Below are 14533 nucleotides of genomic sequence, written 5' to 3'. Positions count from 1 at the left end.
CGGGAGGTTAATTTCTTTCCGTCTTCGCCTATCAGTCCCTTGGTCTGCGCAGCCACAAGTCCCGGACGCCTCGGCCACGGGAATAAATAAAGAAATAAACAAACCTAGCGCCATCTGGGGAAATGGGGGTGGCGAACTTCAGACACAAATAGAGCCAAGATCGATTTTCTTAGGGAGGGGGAGGAGGCCTTTTCGTGAAGGGAGGTGGGAGCCCACCTCAGCCCACGATTGGAAAGCAATCAAGTTGTTCCAGGGGGAATGAGGTCTCTTGCAGGAGGCAAGAGAGTCCCATATTTTGTAAAAATTATTTTTTTCTGAGGAGGAGCTCTGGGCAAGTGATGGTTGCGGCGCCTGGTAGCTGGTTGTGTTTGGGACGCGATAACTCAGTGTTCCCTTACAGATCTGCATAGAAGTAATTACTGGGTTATCGCGGAGGGGAAATGACACAGAGACGTTGGGAGGAAGAAAGAGAGTCGGCCGTAATATGTCTTGCTAAGAAAAAGTACATTCTGCGAACGGTCCCTTTAGCTAACTCCGGGCATGCAAGTCGGCCCCGCGCGGCCGGGCGGGGGCGGGGTGCGAGTGGGTGGTGGGGTGGGGATAGAGAAGGGTGATTTCTGCAGAGAAAAATGATAGCGCCAGGGTCTGCAGAAGGACGAGGAGCTCTAGTTTGTTTCATAATAACGTTTATTATTTTTTTTGCTCTCGTCGATGAGCATAAGTTCTACTCAGCCCCGTGGAGGATGCGCGCGAGCTTTTGCGCGCAGCTGGGAGCGCGGTAGGGTCATTTGGGAATCGTGTGCTGCGTAGACGCCCCCGGCGGCGCGGAGGAGAGCGCTAGGCCTGTCCAGCACAGAGCGAGCGAGCGAGCGCCTGCCCTTCCGGAAGGGTAAGTTCCCCGCCAAGGGGCCCCGAGGGAGCCAGACTTCGGAGTCTGGAGTGGCCTCCAGCTTCGGGGTTCGATCCCGGCTTTCACGCGCCCCCAGTCCCCAGGGCTTTTCTAAGTCTGGCCTGGATCCAGGGCTGAGTCTTCTGGGGCTGGAGCGGCGGCAAAACGTGCAGGAACTCGGTCGACTGAGCTCCCCCCAAGGAGCTAAGGTCAGGCCCGTGGGGAGAGTACAGTGGGTTCCAGCGCCGGACGCGGGCGCCCGGGCCAGTCGGGCCGCACACTCCCCTGCTTCCAGCAAGCAGAACCCATGTCCCCACTCTCGGTCAGGACGCATTGGCTTCCCTGAGGTTCGCTTTCGTTTCCCAAGTTATTCATCATTATCTTTTCCCCAATCCGAGGCCCTTGGGTGCAGCGTTTGCTCACAGATGCCAAGAGTGCAACCCAAAATTCTTAGCCCAAAGCTTCGAGAAGAGTTGTATTTGACCTCTGGGCCGAGGTGGGCCGGAAACCAAAGCCTCGGCCCGCTGGGTCTGCAAAGGGAAGGCGAAACCCTGAGCGGGGCGAGTTCCTTTCCATTTGCCTCATTTCTCTCAAATTCCCGGTGCCGGCCCCAAAACAGCCCCGCAGACTCACAAAGGATTCCGCAAGCTCAGTTCCTCAGGTCCGCTTTCCCACACTCTATGGAGGCCGCATCAGGGAGACAGAGAGAAAAAAATAAAAAATAAAGATTTCAACTAGATTTGAGAATCTTCATTATTCCCCCCCCCCCCCATCACCTGGCAGTAAACTGGGAAAAAGAAACTGTAATGCGCACCATCTCTGTCCTCCTTTTGAAGGACTGAGGTGTTCCCTGACCTCGCTCCCCGCTCGGGTTCTCTCCCGAAATCTATTTTTCTCATTTCGCCAAATTTCTGCCCTGAGTTTAATACTGTAGTGGATAGGAGAACGGGGTTTTGTTCCTATTTTAAAAGTAAAAAACAAAACAAAAGTGAGGATCGACTGCTGTTGATCTTTTTTTTTTCTCCCTTTACTTTTGCCTAGTTTTTAAGGAAGTCACCATAGTTCTTTTCCTCTCAAAAGAGAATTCACTTAAGAGTCCAGCTCTTTCTGTTTCTCTCAAGATGTGTCCTGCCTGACTCACGTCTCCACTGAAGGAGAAAAATAGGGAGAAGTGCAGCTGGGGCTGGGAAAATTAATAAGTATTTTAACAACAATAGAAATGATGACAAAACTATAAACTTTGACCAACTCATTTTTCGAAAGAGGGTCAGACTGAGGGTGGGAATTTCTCTGGTTTCTCAGGGGGTCACTTTTCCTCCTGCCTAGTTAAATCTGGCTCTATTATATATTTTTTCCAGGACGGCCATATCTAACTTCCCAATGTCTCCTTCAATTCCTAGTTTCCCCACCCCTTCTGACCGGATGTATTTGGGGAGAATATGGGCTGTCGATGTTATTTTAATAATCCACTATTCTCCAATGGTTCCACCAATTATTATTGCGACTCGTTTGGCTTATCGTGACTCATGTTGGTGTTGTTTCCTGTGCTTTGGAAATATTCCTTCCCACTCCTCTCTGTTTGGTGGATGAGGTTTTTATCCACTGGTCAGGGTCGTGAAATCAAGGAATGGAAGCAAAGCATCATTCTGGAAGCCCAGCTGAGACATCAAGACTGCAGGTTTGCAAGGTCCAGAAGGTGGTATAACAAGCCACACTTGGGATGCAGAAGAGCTATCTTCTTGCCCCTTTCAATTTGAAGGTACCCAGTAGAGGAGAAGGGTGAAGGTCTTGAGCTGAATCTGGAGCCATCACCTCCTATCCTGTGGACTGTGCTGAGCCTGAGGTCTCCAGCCATATCTGCCCCCCAGAACCTGTAGAAAGGCCTGCGTGTAGCCACCATGTCTGCATGGTCAGCATATCCCCACAGTCTCTAAAGATGTGAAGGAAAATATACTGAATTCCAGCGCTGTGCCCTGGTAAGATAGAGACTCAAACTAATACCTCCAGGTCTAGGATGCAGGCAGGGGTGGGGGGCTGTCTGGAGACCCCCTCCCTCAACTGAGGGTGCAATGGAAACTTGGGAGCCCGCTGCTCTCCGGGGCTCTGGAAAGACAAATTTTCTTTGGCAAAGGGAACGGTGTCGCGCTGTCGACACGGCAGACTATTTTTCTTATTCCCTCATAAGGAGGGGTTGGGGGGGGGAGAAAAGAGAGCAAGAAAGAGAGGGAAATTAAATCCACACGTGTTAAGCTTGCTCAAAGGGCCGGATTCAAAACCAGAGATGAAACTACGACTCCAGTTCTGGCTGCTCGCCGGCCTCTTTCCAGCCAGCCCCAGCCTCACAGGGCAAGGCGTCCCCACCGGAGAAAATTCGATCTGATGTTTCATAAAGCGCTTTATTTAAAGGGGCTAGGGGGCAATGGTTCCTCTCTGTCTACGCCACAGAGTCAGAACTCAGAGCAGCAAAGAAAACAAAGGAAATAGGAATCGTGAGATTCGTTTACTCCTCTGTAAGAAAGCTCAGCTCTGTATCTCCCAATGAACCCAAGGATTCAGGTAACCATGATCCAAATGAGCCAGACCAGTGGTTTTGGAAATTCACAAAATCCGACCAGGCTTTTCGGACTTGGGTCTCCCTGGGTCAAGAGAACCTAGAAAGCTGTTTTATTGACGCTGGAATGGCCAGCTTATCTGCAGGGCTAACACCCGCATCCCTTACCCCTCTCTTTAGGGAGATGCTTGTCTGGAGAGGAGGCAACAGGCCCCAGTTACGGGAGGAGCCCTTCGCTGCAGAGAAGGGGGGTGGGCAAATGGAGGCGGCCAACCCTCCGAAGCTGCGAGTGAAAACTCTAGTAATGACGTTAAGGAGGTGAAGGAAGGCGGGTGAGGGTGCGGGTGAGGAAGGGCGGCCAAACCCCAAACTGGAGGGATCCGTCACCAAAACGATTGCTTGGTCGAGACCTCTAATTTTTCTTCCCTTTCAGCCCCGGGGCCGCGAGCGCAGCACTGGGTCTCCTATAGCCTCCGGGTGCTGGGGTTTCCGGCCTTTGGGGGCTGCCGCGACAGAAGGGTCTGGAAGCAGAGACCCGAGACAGCTCCCTCCCTAGCCACAATCACACCCGAAAAACATTGGGGTGCAAGTGACATAGGTTCGTAGTGGAAAAGCTCCTGGCGATTGTTTCCGAAAGGGCCCTCGATTTCCTGGTTACCATGGCAACCCCCAAGTCCCATCGAACAACAACGGGGCGTCCCGGGGACAGTCCGCAAGCTGGCAGAGTTCTGAGGCCTGCAAGGCGCCCGTGTCTCTTGGCTTTCTCGAGCGCACCGCAGTGGGTTCAACGAGGCAGGGATTGAAAAACTCCCCCTTTTTTTTTCAACAGAGAAGAAAATCGAGATTTAGTACAATCTTTGAGGGGGAGGTAGGGGTCTTGAGCAAAAACCCCCACTTAGAGTTCAGAGCGATGACCACAGAGATGCGTGTGCAGTCAGGGTACTTGAAACGAAGCCCGCACTTCCAATGTCCGTCGCAGCCGGGGACCTGAGTCTCCAGGAGTCCCGGGATCTGGTCACATCTACTGCCCACTGCAACTGCACCCTACATCCATCCAAGCAACCATTTCCAAGCCTGCCAGGAATAACTTCTCCTAATGGAAAAGAGAAAAGTCGAAACTAAAATGTGACATTAATGTCTGCAAAGTCTTACTGAGGGAAAGAATGAATTATACTCCTTTTCCTCTTAGAGAAAACATTTTTAATGTTGGAGGCCATGTAAATGACATTAAAACAATACTTTGGGGTTGCACTCCTTTTTCTTGAACCTGCGCAGGACAGGAGGGGGGGTGCTCTATTATTTTAGGGACAATACAAGCTGACCTCTGTGTTTGCATTTTAGAGACAGCAAGCTCTGAGAAAGGACCAGGGCACTGCCTGGCCAGCGTGGCACTCACTAAGTGGGCCAGAGGACAGAGAGGACTCAGGAAGAAGGGGGGTCCAGACCTGGGTGCCCACAGAGGCCTCTGGCCATGGGATGGGAGTGCCTCATTTCTTGGGGTCCTACTCCCACTTCACTCTACCAGCTGGTCAGAAAGGACTTGGCTTCTTTTACTCTTCTCCGATGGGCCATCTAATGTCCCCGAAAGCTCTGGGTTGGCCTGTAGGGAGCCCACCCATTCTGTTCCAGTCTGAATCTGAGACAGCCTACAGAGGTTCCCTTTACTTCATTCAAGGAGCCGCATAAATATTCTCAGAAGAGCCCTGTCTGTGCATACATAGCCACAAGGAGAGAAATGTAGGCGTTTGAGGTTCAAAAACCTATTGGCATTTGAGGTACAATGATATCACTCACATTTATGGCCGGCCAGGAGCTGCTGTAAGGTGGTTTCACTCAATCATGTGGGCTCTCAAATAATCAGGCTCAGAGAGGGAGAGGGCTTGCCTAAGTTACACAGCATGTGCTGGAAGTGCACCCAGCCAGCCTCTTGCCATTCCCTAGGCTTTGTGTGTTCAGGTATAGGCTGAGAGTCAATGCCAGCCACTTGCCCCATACCGTGGAGTGTGTGCAGGTGGTTGTGGGCTCCGCTTGCTAAAGACAACCCCCCTCCCACCCCAGGAGGTGTGGAGGCAGCAATGGGATGAAAGTGACTGACCTGCCTTTGGGGTCCTGCCTTTCCTTCTCAGGCTGCAGGGAGCATGCCCGAAGAGCCCTTCTGTCTTTGAGTCCCTCAAGGCACAAGGCGCTTCCTGGGGCCAATGGAGTACTGCCCTTCAATGTTCCAGTGGTGGGTCTCAGGATGTCCCAGAGCTCTTGGGCTTTAGACTGGAGACCCAGGACCCAGGGAGACCTGCGCTTGGTGCCCTGAGGACTCTCAGGTTCCTCTTGTTGTCCCACTTCTAGACTCTTCTTCCTGCTGCTAATTTGTCGTGACAGCTGCACACACCTCTCCCACACTAGCTTCTGGTGCAGAGTCCAAGTTCAGAAGGGAAGGTGAGGGACTCTGGAATCCAAACCCGGGAGCAGCCCTCCAGAGGGAGGCTCAAGGGTCCCCAGCTCTCCAACTTCCTCTCTTCAATTGCTTAGGGACTGATGCTTCCCATCCCCATGCAAAAATGTGCTTCCTCTGAGGCTGCCTCATCCCAGGGTCCCCAGCGACCTCCATACCCTTCTCCCCCAGGATGCGGGCTGTCAAGGACGTCAGACTCTGGGTTGGAGGCTTTCTCCCAGACTTCTCACCCCAGACCCTCACCAACAACAGCTCCTCCGAGGGCCTGATTTTCAAGTGTATCTGAGTGAGTACCCAGGATCCAAGAGTGAACCCCTGACCCCAGAACCCAGGACTGACGCATTCCGGTCATCCACCCCCAGTCTATCTTGTAACATCAGCTCCAGGTTCCGTGACTCCTTCTGTGTGTCTGGCTACAACATCATCCTCAAGTCCCTATGGATGACAGTGTGTCATTCGAAGAGGGACTCTTGGGGACTTCTCTGCTATATGCTAGTTTGTGTGTGTGTGTGTGTGTCATTGTGTGTCCTTCCTCGAGGGAGGGCATTTTTAAAACATTTATGATTTTTTTTTCCTGTGTACCTCCTTATGTAAAAACACCTGTGAATTTGTGATGGACACATGGTACCTGCGTGTGTGTGGTTCTGGCTTGTGTGGGTCTGTGTGTGTGTGTGTGTGGTGTGTGTATGTGTGTGTGGTGTGTGTGTGTGTGTGTGTCAGTGGCAGGGCAGCTGCCACCCAAAGATCACCATGGGTCAGATGGTGCCCTGGGCTCATAACCCAGAGTTCAACTCCCCTTCATTTTTATTGGCCATTTTTATGATTATTATTTTTTACTGACAGCTCCACACAGGGACCAGCGGGCCGGGCCGCCTAGGACGCGGCTGAAGCTTTGTCGATCAGAAGGGAGGCCAAAGGGACTGTCTACGGGTCACCAGAGTCTATCTTTGGAAACAAATTCCACAGTCACTTCCTGGGAACTGGGCAAAAGGTGCCTGGGAGTAGAGGAGACAGTGTCATAAAAGAAACCTGCTCCCCCGGCGCTCAGGGGAAGCCCCACACCTCTGGCAGGTTGGGAATGTGAGTAAAACTTTGGGAATACAGTCAATAATATTGCCATAACTATGTATGGTGCCAGTTGGGGTACTGGGGTTATCGAGGGAATTACTATGTAAAGTAGAGGACTGTCTAACCACTAAGCTGTATACCTGAAGCCAATCCACAATAAAATGAAAAGAAAAGAAAAGAAAAGAAAAAGAAATGTGTCTGATACACACCTTGACAGGAGGCAGAGTGAAGAGGTCTGGTTAATACACAACCCCACCCACCCACTGACCCATAGTATCCCCCATTGTGCTGCTGTTCTTAGGACAGAGGGGTTGATTCAGAATCCTAACCATGTTCACTTTGGGGAGTTGGTCCCAAGGAATCAGGCACTGCATCCTGGCTGCCCCAAGTGCCTTAACCCCAGGCAGTCTTTGACCTTGTCCCTCAAGTATGTGGCCTGGTGGGCTCCTTCGATGCCCCAGCAAGACCGGGCAGACCAGTTCGTACCTGACTGCTGAGCCCACCCCCCCACAGCCCTGCGCTGAAAGCTGAAAGCTATGAGGCTTCTGCCCCATGGGGCTGGGAGGAAGCTGACTTGCCTGAGCTCTGTGTCCTGGTCTCTTGCTGATATCATTGTCATGTGATATCACCCCTTTCTGACCCAAGTGGTCAAGCAACAAGATGCCCCAGACCCAGCCACTTGGGAGTCACTCATAGTACACACAGCCATGCACATACACTCTGTCACACACTCACAAATACATGGACACACTCACATACTTGGTCTCACATGAGCTTACACAGAGACATAACCACAAACATGCACCCATTCAGTCATACACACATACTCCCCTACTCATTGTCACACAAAGGCACACACCCACCTGCGCACACTGGGTCAGAAACACTCAACCATGGTCACACACAACTACCCACAGGCTCATGTCACATGCACTAGCCATGTGTGTCTGCATGCACACATATGCTCTTGTATGGTCAGGTTCACATCCGTTCATTCACGATCTGCATTCAGTCACGGGTCCACGGGCCCCCTTGGACCCTCGTGTTTTCTCTCTTGCAGCCTGGCACATGTACACACTCAATTGGGGATTATTCACCAACTTGGTGAGGACCCCCTGGAGAGAACCCTTTGATTTAACAGCCCCACCCAGGCTGGGATCACCATTTTGGGAGGAGGAAGAACATGTCAGTTTTTGCAGCTGGCAACAAAGAAGCCAGTCTCCAGATACCAGTCCTTTAGCCACCTGTCACCCCCCCTCAACACACACACACACAAAGAGGCCCCTGGGCTTTGACACAGGTCCATTGAAGAGGGAGGGACCCGAGTAAGCCCTTAGCAATAACTATTCCAACTCTTTCATTTTGCATATGGGGAAACTGAGGTCTAGAGGCACAGAGATAGGGAAGGGAATTGTGAAAGTTCCCAAAGACTTTGGAACAGAGCTTGGACTGGGACCCCATCTTCTGCCCTCATGCCGACCCCCACTGGAAGATCACTGTAACCCCCCACTACGCCAAGTCCTGTCCATTGAAATGCTTGAGTTACCTGCCCCCAAGCGAAAATGAGTCATCGGTCATATGCAGTCCCTGATCACAACCCTTCAAAGGGCATCTCACAAGTCTTAGAATAAAATTCCAACTTCCTCCCACATCTTTAAGGCTAGGCAGGAGCTCGATCCTGCCTCCCACTCCCACCTCATCTCCTGCCCGCCTCTCTGCCTCCACATTTTAACCACCTCCTTCTGTTCCTCACTTGTACCAACCATTGTGCCCACCTAAGGACCTTTGCACATGCCATTTCCTCTGCTCCCAGCTCTCCTCATGGCTAGCTACTGCCTCCTATCATTTTTGCCGTGTGCTTTTTTATTGTCTCCACCTTCAACACTAAGAGGCTGAGAACAGAGATTGTGGCTGTCTTATTCATCATGGCACCCACCCCTTTCACATAGTCAGCACTAGATAAATACTTGTTGAATAAAATATATAAAGGTATTATAGCAGATGGGCTCAGGGCCAAGGATGTAGAGACACAGACAAAACATATATAAGGAATCAATGAAACGCAAGAGACTGTAGAACCCCCCCCCTCCACTCATAAAATGAGAATAAAAGACTGAATGGTGATAAGTTTGGAGGGAACAAAACCTGTAAGTAGGTTTTTGGCTTTCTGAACCTCGAAGCCTGAACTGCTTCCTCTCTCTCTGTCTCAAGTGTCCCCCACCCCCAACCATCCCTCCCTTGTCCTCTGGGCCTTTCTTTTGTTCAGCCTTCCATCTGTTCTCAGGAGCCTGGAGAAGGAGTCAGCAGATAAGTGAAAGTGGTATTTTTATAGGCTGATAAAAACCATGCTTATCTAGAAAGCTCTCTCCCATCTCCCCAAGTGTCCCTGATTGGTCAATTGTCCAGTGCCTTCTCCACCAGGGATACAGACACCCTGGCCTTCTTACTTCTGTTCCGTTGCCCTCTGCCCTTCCCCCCTCGGTGAGGATGGGTGGTGGTGGGGGACCTTTGTCAGGAGGACTTGGGATCAGGAGGGAGGTGAGAGGGATGAGGAAGTGGGGTGGTGGTGAAGGAGGGGTCCGGATTTCCCCAAGTGGGTTTGCTATGCCACTATTTAATGGTGCCAACTATATTAAATTCTATACTCTAGCAGCCTCTTAAATACATTTATGGCCCAAGCTAGACCCTGAGCTGTAATAATAATAAAAATAAAAGAAAGAATTTATGCACCCAGTCACCAGCAGAAAAGAAAGGGCTGTTTCTAGCTGATCTTGCTGGCCTGTCGCCCACCTCCTGGACTCCTGTTCCCCTGGGTGGGGGCTCTTTCCCCAAGGGCAGAGAGGGGACCTGGGTTCCTAGTAGGAGGAGCGATTTTGGGAGCTCAGGGGAGAGTCAGCTTAAAGGAGCCCTTGCTGGAGTCTTTGCATTCTCTCCCTGGGGCTCATAGAGAAGGACTTTCTTGTACTATATTCCTTGTATTATATTGAATTTAGAGCAGATTGGACCAAACCTACTGCCAAGAATTGTGGATGTGGAAAGACATGGAAAAGACTTAGAGAGGAAGCCCGCTATGGGGGCTTCTTACTTACCACAGACATTGCTGTGGGTTTCAATCCAGACCCTGTCACTTCCTGGTGATGTGAACTGAGCAGGTCTCTTCGCCCCTCTCAGCCTCAGTGTCTCATCTGTACAGTGGGTCTCATAAGGATACCAGCCTCAGGCGGTGGTGAGAGGAAAAAGGAAATGATGTAATATACGTCAAACCCCTGGCACAAGCGTAGAGTAGGGCTTCATAAGTGCATCTCTCTGAAGAATGCCAATCCAAAAATACAGTAGAGCCGGCTTCGTGGACCACGCAGCCTGTGGCAGGAAGAAGGAGGTGAAAGAGGAAGGGAGGAACTGAACATGGCAGTCGTATGTGTAACTAGTCCCCCAGAGAGTGTTAGTTACCAACCTATAGTATCTGGAAGGAGGAGCTGGGGTTCCATTGACCAAAGCTGCTGGAGAAGGGGAGGCAGGCTGGGGACAGAAGAAGGAGACCAGTCTGAAGGGCCCAGAGACACCCTCCACCTCGCCTCTAGTCTCTGCAAGTAACATAAGAACCTAGCTTGTAAGCACTGACTTCCAGTCTGATTCCCAGAGGAGACAGCCCTACTGTGTAATTGTCACACACACACACACACACACACACACACACACACACACACACATGCCCGCCCAGCTTCCAAATCATCAGGAAGTGCTCCAGGAGTGAATGGCTATAAGAATGAATGAAGGCCTGACCTGTGGTGGCGCAGTGGATAAAGAGCCGACCTGGAACTCTGAGGTCGCAGGTTCAAAACCCTGGGCTTACTGGTCAGGGCACATGTGGGAGTTGATGCTTCCTGCTCCACCCCCCTTCTCTCTCCTCTCTAAAATGAATAAAAAAAAAAATGAAAGAAATATTAAAAAAAAAATTAAAAAAAAAAAAAAAGAATGAATGAAGACACTGGGACCACCAGAGTGTTGCCCTCCTGTCCTCAGGTGTTAATGAGGCCAGAAATCAGGGACTAGGAGCGAGAGTATTATTTTCTGGCTCGCTGTGGCACAATCCTCACTCCCTGATCACCCTCTCATTAGGAAACTAAACTAATAGATTTGGAGGTTACGAAAGACTGACTGCATTTAATTACCTAATTTTGCATATTGCAAAATTATGACCATGTCCTAGGGGAACCCCTTCCCACACTGACTCTGAACTTGGCCTCTGTGTCTTGGCTTTGGCCATGGGACGGTAACCAGCTTGACACGTTGTACATTTCTACTCTCTTGTCCTTCTGATTTCTCCGTGCGCAGCTGGGCTAGCCTGTTGGAGGATGAAACCCAGAGCTGAGTCAGCTCAGTTGTCCCAGCCAAGGCCCTAGATAAGTAAGAAAGTCCAACCAAGATCAGTAAAGCCACCCAGAAGATTGCAGCCGGCCCACAGGTACCACAGACACCAATTGACAGACCCATCTGGCTAAGACAGACTCATAAGCAAAAATAAATATTATTGTTATAGCCACTAGTGTCAGTGGCTATTTGTTATGCAGTATTATTGTGGCAGCAGATAACTGATACAGAACCTTGAGCTGAATCCAGCCCTGACTATCTCCATATTCCAGATTTGGTCAAGGAAAGGAGTTTTAAGGCTGTGGTTGCAAAATTTCAGACCCTGACTTTAAGTTCAAAGATTGGCTATTTAAAGAAAGCATCGGAAATAGATCAGTGCCAATGATGGAAACTGGGGAGGACAAGAAATGAAGGAGAATTTCTGTAAGGCCTGCTCTATACCAAAATAAATTTCCTGGTTAGGCCCTGGCCGGTTGGCTCAGTGGTAGAGCGTCGGCCTGGCGTGCAAAAGTCCCGGGTTCGATTCCCGGCCAGGGCACACAGGAGAAGTGCCCATCTGCTTCTCCACCCCTCCCCCTCTCCTTCCTTTCTGTCTCTCTCTTCCTTCCTGCAGCCAAGGCTCCATTGGAGCAAAGTTGGCCCGGGCACTGAGGATGGCTCCATGGCCTCTGCCTCAGGCACTAGAATGACTCTGGTTGCAACAGAGCAACGCCCCAGATGGGCAGAGCATCGCCTCCTGGTGGGCATGCCGCGTGGATCCCGGTCGGGCGCATGCGGGAGTCTGTCTGACTGCCCCCCCCCATTTCCAACTTCAGAAAAATACAAAAAAAATTTCCTGGTTAATCTAAAAACACATAGACTGGGCACTGGCTGGGTAGCTAGTTGGTTAGAGTGATACACCAAGGTTGCAGATTTGATCCCTGGTCAGGGCGCATACAAAAATCAACCAATGGATGCATAAATAAGTGGAACAACAAATCGACGCTTCCCTCTCTCTCTGTCTCACTTTCTCTCTCCTCCTTCTTCTCCCTCTCAAATCAATAAATAAAACAAACAAACAAACAAACAAATAAAAACCCATAGACCTGGATTTAGAGAAGCAGGATGTGTAATCCTTCTGAGAAACACTATAATAAGTTTTCCCATAGCACAAGTTGTCATGCCACAGTCAACAGCGTCCATTTCCTCCTCTGGTTATAGCACCCTGATTTTCCCTGGGAATAAACCCCTTTCTCACTTTTACCCAGTATGTGGCCAGTTAGCATATTCCATCCCCAGCCACCATCATTGGTTCAACAGTAGGCACATGTTCACATTTTGTCCAATCAGAAGTTACTGTGGGACTTTTGCCAGACACAACGGTAAGAGAAGACCTCTTTCTACTGGACTTAGTGTTATAAGGATGGAAAGCCTAGTGTTGCTGGTCATCCTTTTATTACACCAGGGAGAGTCTGCCCAAACGGACAAGTGCCCAACATTCCCAGGAGTCAGCTGTCTCACATGTGAGAAGAGGATAGTAATTGTGTCCCCTCTCAGAATTGTTGTGAGGGTTTGAATGAGATAACACAGGGGAAGTATCAGGAGAGTGATCGATAAAGGTTAGCTATCGTGATTCATTTGGTGTGACCATTGGCCTAGACCTGCAATTGATATTGAACTTGTAACTAGAAATGAGCAGATATATAGGCACATCTCTGTGATGCTTCCCATGTGTACACAAACGCTGGTAAACATATTGCATGGTGGATACTCTCAGATGCGCTAGTAAAAATTCAAGCCGGTCTTTTCAAGTAGACAGAATTCTGACTCTAACCAGGCATGTCCTTTGGCTTGCTCCAGCGAGAGGAGGTTTGAAATGAACCACCTTCAACTGCCCCTGGTCACCAGAGGCACAGACGTGGCCAGGGCAGAAGTTACTGCCTGTACCAAGGAGGACCGGTTGCATTTGGAATAAGTTTATCCTCAGGGCCATCCACAGTCCCCCTTCCCTCCAAGGATGTGTTTCTATCCTGGTGCTACTGTATCAAATGATCACACATGGAGTGCCTCAGACAATGGAAATTCATGGTCTCTATTTTAGAGGCTGGTCTGAAATCAAGGTGTCAGCAGGGTTAGTTCCTTATGATAAGGTGACCAATCGTCTTCCTTTAGAGAGGACAGTCCTTCTTTTGTAAGTTCCATCCTCCCTTGAAAAGTGTCCTCCTACATGTCCTCCTTTTTGATATTGGAAGACTAATCTGTAAATGTCCATATTTGATCAATGCAGAGTTGATTTATTGCATGTGATGTGATGTATTTGTATCTAAATGAGTACTTTTTTCTTACAATTATTCTTAAAAATTAATAGGTATGTAAGCATAATTATAATATAAAATATTACAAATGTTTTTATTATGCATTTATCATAGTGTATTATTGTTGCAATAAATAATAAAATATTTCTTTTATTAACAATACTGTTTTCTTCAATTATTTTTTTGTCCTCCTTTTCATTGTAAAAAAGTTGGTCACCTTACTTATGAGGTCTGGGGAAATCTGTTCCACGTCTCTGTCCTAGCTTCTAGAATTTGGCTAGCATCTTTGGTGTTGTTTTCTCTGTAGACATATTGTCCGGATCTATGCCTTCATGTTCAGATGGGCTTCTCCCTTTGTGCATGTCTGATTTTGAATTTCCCCTTTTTATAAGGACACCAGACATTACTGGATAAGGGCCACCCTAATGACTTTATCTGAACCTCATTACCACTGTAGAGACGCGTCTCCAAAGGAAGTCACATTCTGAAGTCCTGGGAGTTAAGACTTCAGCGTGTGAGTTTGGGACGGGGGACACAATTCAAGCCATAACAAGAGGTTGTACCCTCTGTGCTTACCCACAGATCGTTTCTAGATCTGTGGGCATATTTCTAGCATCTGAATAACTGAAATTCATGAGCTGGGCAGGAAGAACATCATGAGGGCAATGCCTATGTGACAGGCATTCTGAAAATTTTTTTTAAAAAAGCAACAAAATACCCAAAGATTTGAATCTGGATAGATCTGCGTCTTGGTATGCGACCCTAATGAATTACTTACTCACTCTGAGCTTCTGCTTCCTCAGCTGTCACATGGGCTGGATCGGAGAGGATGGGTGTTATACAATTTAAATGAAGTCACTCCAGGGAAAGAAAGGTGACTGGCATGTCATTGAAGAACAATATTGTACAGC

General features: G+C 49.3%; 1 long non-coding RNA gene across 1 annotated transcript; it reads left to right on the top strand.

Moving 5' to 3' along the window:
* Positions 1-840: 840 nt before the first annotated feature.
* On the top strand, positions 841-7065 carry LOC136323236 (uncharacterized). The gene is made up of 3 exons (XR_010728947.1): positions 841-889; positions 6061-6175; positions 6733-7065. It is a non-coding gene; the product is annotated as an uncharacterized lncRNA (long non-coding RNA).
* Positions 7066-14533: the final 7468 nt, after the last annotated feature.

The sequence above is a fragment of the Saccopteryx bilineata genome, chromosome 2, assembly GCF_036850765.1.
Source record: "Saccopteryx bilineata isolate mSacBil1 chromosome 2, mSacBil1_pri_phased_curated, whole genome shotgun sequence".
Taxonomy (NCBI): domain Eukaryota; kingdom Metazoa; phylum Chordata; class Mammalia; order Chiroptera; family Emballonuridae; genus Saccopteryx; species Saccopteryx bilineata.
This window is presented reverse-complemented; position numbering and strand designations above follow the sequence as displayed.